At 43.3% G+C, this 7,741-nt stretch overlaps 1 pseudogene; it reads right to left on the reverse strand.

Moving 5' to 3' along the window:
• Positions 1-2,087: 2,087 nt before the first annotated feature.
• LOC138166923 (inosine-5'-monophosphate dehydrogenase 1-like) lies at positions 2,088-3,599 on the reverse strand (annotated as a pseudogene).
• Between the last annotated feature and the right edge of the window lie 4,142 nt (positions 3,600-7,741).

The following is a 7,741-nucleotide window of genomic DNA, read 5'->3' on the forward strand; positions in this document are numbered from 1 at the left end:
AACTGGAAAAGGACTTTGGCAGAAATTAGGCATAGACTAACATCTCAGATGGTATACCAAAATATGGTAAAAATGATTTAATTATTTCTTTTTTTTTCCCTTGGAGATGCACTTGTTTTATTCAGCTTATTTAATACACAAGAACACAACCATGGCCCCAAAGATTGCAAAGTTAAAGTCTTTAGCCATGACTGGTGATGGAGAGTGGACTATGGGCTGGAGCAGCAAGGGAATGAGACTGAATGTATTGCCTTCCCTCTCTGCAGTCTCTGTTCCCCATCACCTCTGGGAAGGGCAGACTTAAGACCAAGTCCGGTTCAGCAGCTTGAGGGACCAGGGGAAGGGGGCAGAGGCCCACAATAGCCACAGTCTGAGTAAGTGAACTGCAGCTGAACAGAGGAGGAGAGGGGGAGGCAGGGCCAAGGAGAACACCATTCACTGTGGGACAAGGGGTGTGGGAAGCACCCTACAGGACAAGAGCTAGGAATGCTGGGTAGGAGCGTGTCTTGGAGCAACCACTGTCCCTGCCTGTAATGGAAATGTAATTTGAATCTGAAGATCCCTTTGTATTGGCAAATGTAACAGGTACTTAGCACTTCATAATTAATCAAGACTTGGTTAAATAAACAGAAGGTATGAACCCCTGTTGCTGACTTAACAGTAAAGGGTTGGCTGAAACAGGAAGGAGTTAATGCCATGTGTGTATATAAGGAGAAGCCACTGCTAGGGCAGGCAGATCTTCTTAGAGAAAGCTTCATGGAGGCAGAAGCTGCTGCCACTGGGGAGGCTGAAGAGGAAAGCCCCCCCCCCCCCCCGCTGAAGAGAATAATTTCATTTTGGGAACCTGGGTCAAGTGAGGTTCATTCTGGGAACCAGCCTGAGGTTCTGCTGAGTCCAAGGGCCAGCCTGAGCTTCTAGGAGCTACTGAGGAAACATGACTGTGATGCTGGTACTTTGAATGAACCTGTTTGGGGCTTTATTAAGCCTTGTCTTCCCAGGAATAGAGACTGTGAAGGATTTAAGGTGGACTGGACAGCTGTGAGCTTCAGCATGGAACAGGAAGTGCTCTGAGAGCTGGACAAGGACCTGGGAGCTGCCTGCCTTTGAACCCAGGTGACAGTTTGGTGAATCCAGGTAGGACCTGGGACCATGGAAGGGAATCCAGGAAATCTGAGAGACCACCCTGAGTCAAGCCGAAAGAAGACTTTACTTGGATACTGTGTACAGACTGAGAAATCGTAACTTACTTTTGACCTAGGGGCCGAGGGCTTGTGTATTTTCTGATGACTGAATAGTGATTGATGACTGAAAAAATGACTGATTTGTAACTTGGTGTGCCCCATGAGTGGAGAACTTTGACTATTGTACTGAGTGTCCCTGAAGGAGGCAAACCTCCTTAAGGATGATTGAATGACTGAGATACTAAATGATTGTTCTTTGTTCAAAACTTTGTGACCACTGTGGTGAAAACTATGTGGCCATTTTAGTGATAAGTTGTCAATGCTGTATTTTAATTTTCTGTGATAAGTTGTAATATTGTGAATGCTGTACCTTGATTTACTGTGAATGTTTTGCTCTGATTTGTTATTGAATAAATAGAGTATTCATTGTGCTATGTAATCAGAACCTTAAAAGCTGTTCAGAGAAGCATTCTTCTGGAAAGCTGCTAATGCTTGACTTTATACCACCTCAGAGCTAGGGCCTCAGAACAGCCTATGTTTGGAGAAATTGAGCAGGACGTGAGGCAGGTGCAAATCCTGAGCTACCAGGTCAGTGGGCTCACAGGGGCCTGAGGAGTGAGAAGGCTTCTTCCTGGGAGAAGAGAAGGCTTGAATTTTCTCCAGGCCCCTGGAGAGAGCAGTCCTTGCTCAAGGGGAAGGGTGGGAGGTTAAGGAGGGGAGAGACCACAGCTTCCTATGGGGCCAACTCCAGCTCTCTGCTCCCCTCCCAGCAGGGCAAGGGTTTGGGAACCTGTAGTGAAAATCCATGGGGGCCACTCAGGCCACTCAGTTACAGAGGGAGGTAGTGACTGAGGGGGACCATAGGGGACTCCTTCACCCCATCCTCAGCCACCACCACTGTCCTCATTACAGCTGCTGCTCATAAGAATGGAGGCCATGGATGCCATCTTCAATATAAGGTGACATTGTCTGCTTCTCAAACTTAAACTCTCTAGAATACATCATGGATCAAAGGACAGAGAGACTCTGGGCACCAATATCCTGGCAGCCATGCTGGATGCCAGCAATGAGGTAGGGCACAAACTTCTGGATGGAGCCTTTGTCTTGGATGGAACCCAAGACACCCTGTGCAACCTTCACCTTGTCGCCCTCACTGAAGTATCTCTTCTGGCAGTCACCGATCTTTTCCATGGCATCCAGGGAGCCCATGCCCTGGTATTTCTTGAGCTGTCTGCCATAGTACTCACCAGGGGCTTCCGTGGCAGCTGCCAGGAGCCCATCATCACTGTGGAGGCTCCAAGGGCCCGGGCCTTGACCACATGCCCCACCATCAGCAATGATGGGGACTCCAAAGAGATGGTCGTATTCTGCCACCTTGTACATAGCAGTGTCCTGAGGCCAGCCACATGCCATCACTTCCTGGATGAAGCAGAGGGAACCACAGCCTGTGCCCACTCGAAGCCCATCCATACCCACATTCATCAGGCCACCACATTCCCACCAATCACCTGCAGTGGGGGGTACTTCTGCTTGATGTAGTGCACCATAGCAATCTGATACACCGAATTCCCTTGAGATGAGTCTAGCATGATGACATCAGCACCTGCCTATGTAAGCAAGTCCAGGCAGCATTTGTCATCCTTCCAGGTGCCCACAGCGGCTCCACAGAGCAGCTGCTTGTGGGAATCTTTGGAGGCCAGGGGATAATCCAGTTTTTTTTTTCAGGTCTGTCTGGGCAATGATGGCTACCAATTCATTACTGTCATTAACAATGGGCAGTTTTCCTTTCTTGCTGTGCTGTAGGATCTCATTGGCTTCTTTCAATGTCATACCTGTGGGTGCCACCACCAAATTGTTCTGACTTGTCATCACCTCACTCAGATAGGTTGCATGGTCCTTCTCGGCAAGAAAGTCTATGGCATGGGAAGTCATGATGCCCACCAGCTTGCTGCCCATGGTGCCTCTCTCAGTTATGGGGATGCCTGAGAAACCATGCTGCATCTTGGCCTCTAGGATGTCACCCACTGTGTGTAAAGGCCTCAACACCACTGGATCTGTGATAAAGCCCTGTTCAAATTTCTTGAACTTGCGCAACTCATTGGCCTGGAACTCAGGAGTACAGTTATGGTGGATGAAACCAATGACACCCATTAGAGCCATTGCAATGGCCACATCAGCTTCAGTTACAGGACCCATAGAGGATGAGATCAATGGTGTCTTCAGAGTGATTTTCCAAGTTGGAACTGAAGTCAAATCCACCTCATCAGCCATGAAGTCTATGAATCCTGGCGGGATCAGGAAATCATTGTAGGTGAGGCCATTTCCAATGGCAAAGAGTTGCTGTGCCGGGAGCCTGTCCTACAGCAGGTAGCCGGTGCCGCCACTGATCAGGTAGTCTGCCATGCTCTCAGGCTCAAAGACGGCCTGCAGCAGGCAGGCGCTGTACCACCGTGCTGCTGTCTTGTGTGCTGGGTGCTGCCCCTGGGCTCCCAGCTCTGGAACAGCTTCAGAACAGCTGCTCTGTCTCCACCTCCCTGCAGCGACCCCGGCACAGCCCATGCCGGGTGGTGGCAGCTGCAGCAGTGGCACCTCCATGTGGCTGGATTAATCATTTCAATATAAAAGGTGATATAAGCAAATTAGGGGAGCATGGAAAAATGTACTTGTTGGATCTATGCATAAAGGAAGAGTTTATGACCAAAGATAGAGAGGAAGACAGTGTAATAGCAAGGAAAGAAGTATTTAGCACCCTGTTTCAGCTACTTAAGTATTTAGCACCTTGTTTGAGCCCCTTGTGATTTGAAGGTGGGAGGAACTTGCTGATGTAACAGGAAGGGTGGGACAGGAGAAAGAACCACCATATAGAAGGAGAATTCCAAGGTGGGACACAATAGAACTGGTAGGAAGCATGACTGTGACACAGGAACTTTGTCTGTGTTGATGTTACTTTGTCAGATCTGTCTGCTGATAATTGCTGTTGTTACAGAAGCCCTGGGACCTTATTACTGGTTCAGAAGCACTGAAAGAGGACTTTCTTATTGTCTGTTTACAAAAGTCCTGAAGGAAGGTTTTATTAATACTTTCAGAGTTCCTGGGACTTTACTGATGATTTGTATTGATGTCTAAGACAGAGACCCTATCTTCTGGTCTGTGTTGATTGCACAAGCAGAAAGTGAATTAATGATGGTGCCAGCAATGTGTGTGAATATTGTTGTAACTCTGCTAAGTTTGATGTGTGTAGATATTGTTGGGGGTTTGTTAAGTTTTCTCTTCCCAGAAACAGATATTTCAAAGGTCTTGAGCTGGACTGGTCACTGTGAGGTTCAAGCTGGAGCAGGAACTGGAACAGGAGCTGGGAGCTGCCGATCTGTGAATCCAGGTGACGCTTGGGTAGATTTAGGCAGGAGCTAGACCCATGGAAGAGGAACCATGGAATTTGGGAGCCAGCCTCCAGTCAAGATGAAAAGACCTCTCCTTGGGTACTTAGTGGTGACTGAGGAGATCATAATTTACTGTGGCCTAGGAGTGGGGAACTTTGTGCTTTGTACTCCTTAAGGATGATTGAGTTAAGGATGATTGGAAACTAATATCCAATTAATAAGAAGACTTTTTGACTGAGAGATGAAGACAATGTAACCTAGGGGTGGAAAACTTTGACCTTTGTACTTTGTGTCCCTTAAGGAGAGGAGTTAAGGACTTACTGAATGATATCTTTTGTTTAAAATTATGTGGCCACTTTAGTGATAAGTTGTTATGTTATAATATTGTGAATGCTGTACTTGGGTTTCTGTGAATGTTTTGCTTTAGTTTACTGCTAAATAAATAGAGTTCACTATACTATGTGATCAGAACCTTAGAGCTATTCATAGTAGCAGTCCTCTGGAAAGCTGCTCATGCTTGGCTTTACAGAAAGGAAGTAAAATGGATGATTCTGATTGCATTTAATTAAAAAGGTTTTATACAAACCAATCTAATGTAGCCAAAGTTAGATGGAAAGCAAGAAACCAGGAGAGGAAATTTCACAGCAAGTTTCTCTAATAAAGCTCTTATTTTTCAAATACTTAGGGAACTGAGCCAAATTCCCTGACTGATAAATGATCAAAGGGTACAGGCAGGCAGTTTTCAGAAGAACAAATCAAAACTATCAATAGTCACATAAAAAATGGTCTAAATCACTACTTATTAGAGAAATGCAAATTAAAACACTCTGAGATACTACCTCATGCCTATCAAGTTGACCTAATGTGACAGAAATGGAAAATGACAAATGATGGAGGGGATGTGGAAAAATAGGGACATTAATGTACTGTTGGTGTTGTGAACTGGTCAGACTATTCTGGAGAACAATTTGGAACTATGGCAAAAAGCTATAAAACTGTACATATGCTTTGACCCAGAAATAACACCAGTAGTTCTATATCCCAAAGTGATCAAAGAAAAGGGAAAATGACCTATTTGTACAAAAAATATTTATGGAAATTCCTTTTGTGATGGTGAAGAATTGGAAATTGAGGGGATGCCCATCAATTCAGGAATGGATGAACAAATTTTGGCATATAATTGTGATGGAATACTATTGTGCTTTAAAAAATGAACAGAATCCTTTCAGAAAAATCTGGGAAGACTTATATGAAATGAAACAAAGTGAAGTGAGCAGAGTCAGGAGATCACTATATATAGTAATAGCAATACTGTATGATAATTAACTGTAAATGACTTAGCTACTCGGATCAAGATAATGATCCAAGATAATTCCAAAGGTTTCATGATAAAAAATGCTATCCACTTCCAGAAGGAAAACTAATGAATTCTGAGTGTAGCTTGAAGCATACTTTTTTTCACTTTCTTAACTATTTTCAAGTTTTTTAGGTGTTTTTTAAATTACAATGTGGCTAATATGGAAATATGTTTTGTATGACTCACATCTGTAATCAATATCATATTACTTGCCTTCTCACAAGGTGGGGGAAAGGAGAAAGGGAGAGAATTTGGAACTTCAAAATTTTTTTAAATCCCTAATTTTTAAAAAATGTAATTGGGAAATATTTAACAAAATAAAATACATTAAAAACAAACAAACACTAGAATTGCCTGGAGCCAGAGAAGCTGGATTTTAATCCTGCCTAGGACATTTACTAGTATTCTAACAAGGGATAAAGTCACTTAACCTTTCTGAACCTTGGTTTCTTCATCTGTAAATTGGGAAAAATACTACGTATCCCAAAGAGTTTTTATGAGGAGCAAATTAGATGCTGTACAGAAAGTACCAGGAAGCTATTTTTATTCACAGCTTAAACGTGTGAAAGAGATCCCAAAGTGTTTTGCTAAAATTTCTCAGAAAGGTAAGCTAGTTAAATGTAGGAGCTTGCAGAAAGAATCTGGAGATGTAAAATAGCATATTGTCTGGTCCTGTCATCTTGTAGCTGGTGCATAGAGGCTAAGTAAGGGTCAGAATCTGAAACAGAATCATAGAATTCCAAAGTTAATAAGGGACCTCAGCAGTTATAGAGTCCAAACCATACTCTCAAAAAAAAAAAAATACTCATTACAACACACCAATCAGTTCAAGTTTTCTCTTGAAGGACAACAGCTAACTCCTGATAAATGTGAATACTGAGTCTCATGGAAGGTGGTAGCATATATTTGAATTTGCACTATTCAGAGTTGTAACATATATAAAATATGGTCTTTGGTTCTTTTGTTGAAGTTCAGTTGTTTCAGTCATGTCTGACTCTTCCTGACCCCATTTGGAGTTTTCTTGGCAAAAATAGTGGAGTGGTTTGCTAGCTCCTTCTTGAGTTCATTTTACAGATACAGAAACTGAGGCAAACGGGGTTAAATGACTCATCCAGGGTCATACAACTATTAAATATCTGAGGCCAGATTAGAAATCAGGTTTTCCTGACTTCTGGCCCAGCATTCTATCTGCTATGCCCCCAAAAGGTTCATTGACTTGCCCAGAGTCATACAGCTAGTAAATGTCTAAGGCCACACTTGAACTCAGGTCTTGACTCCAGGCACAGTGTTTTACTCACTGAGCCCCATAGCAGCCTCTACCTTTAGTTTTAGCTTAATGGAAAAAAGAAATGCAAACTTGAATAATGCAACCCTTTTGCAGGATTTGTTATTCACACCACTACAGAGGAACAACCTACTATTTGCTAAGGCAGTCCATTATGCTTTTGAATAACTCTAATTAATATTTTTGTTTGTTGTTTGTTTGATTTGATTTTTCTTTTGGGGGGGGGGGAGGTGGACATCAAGACTCAATTTGTCCTGCCCTCCACCTCAAGGTCTTTGACTTTTAATCCAATGCTCTTTCCTTTTCTCACTTGTGACTTGACCATTAGAAAAAAAAGTGCTGCTAATTATAGCATGAAAGCACCTGTGTTCCTCACACGACATGTCAGACTAAGCAGGGCCAGCTGCATCTCTAAATAGAATATATGATCCACAGTACTGATGGAAGTTTATGCCAGGAGTTGGTCCAATCCTAAGCCCAAACGTCAGTATTAAGGAAAAAATGAGCTCTCTTGCGAATGTTTGTGGGATAAAAAAAA

Source organism: Petaurus breviceps, unplaced genomic scaffold (genome assembly GCF_028583685.1).
Source record: "Petaurus breviceps papuanus isolate PSGF00001 unplaced genomic scaffold, PetGlider_PUasm1.0 227, whole genome shotgun sequence".
Taxonomy (NCBI): Eukaryota; Metazoa; Chordata; class Mammalia; order Diprotodontia; family Petauridae; genus Petaurus; species Petaurus breviceps.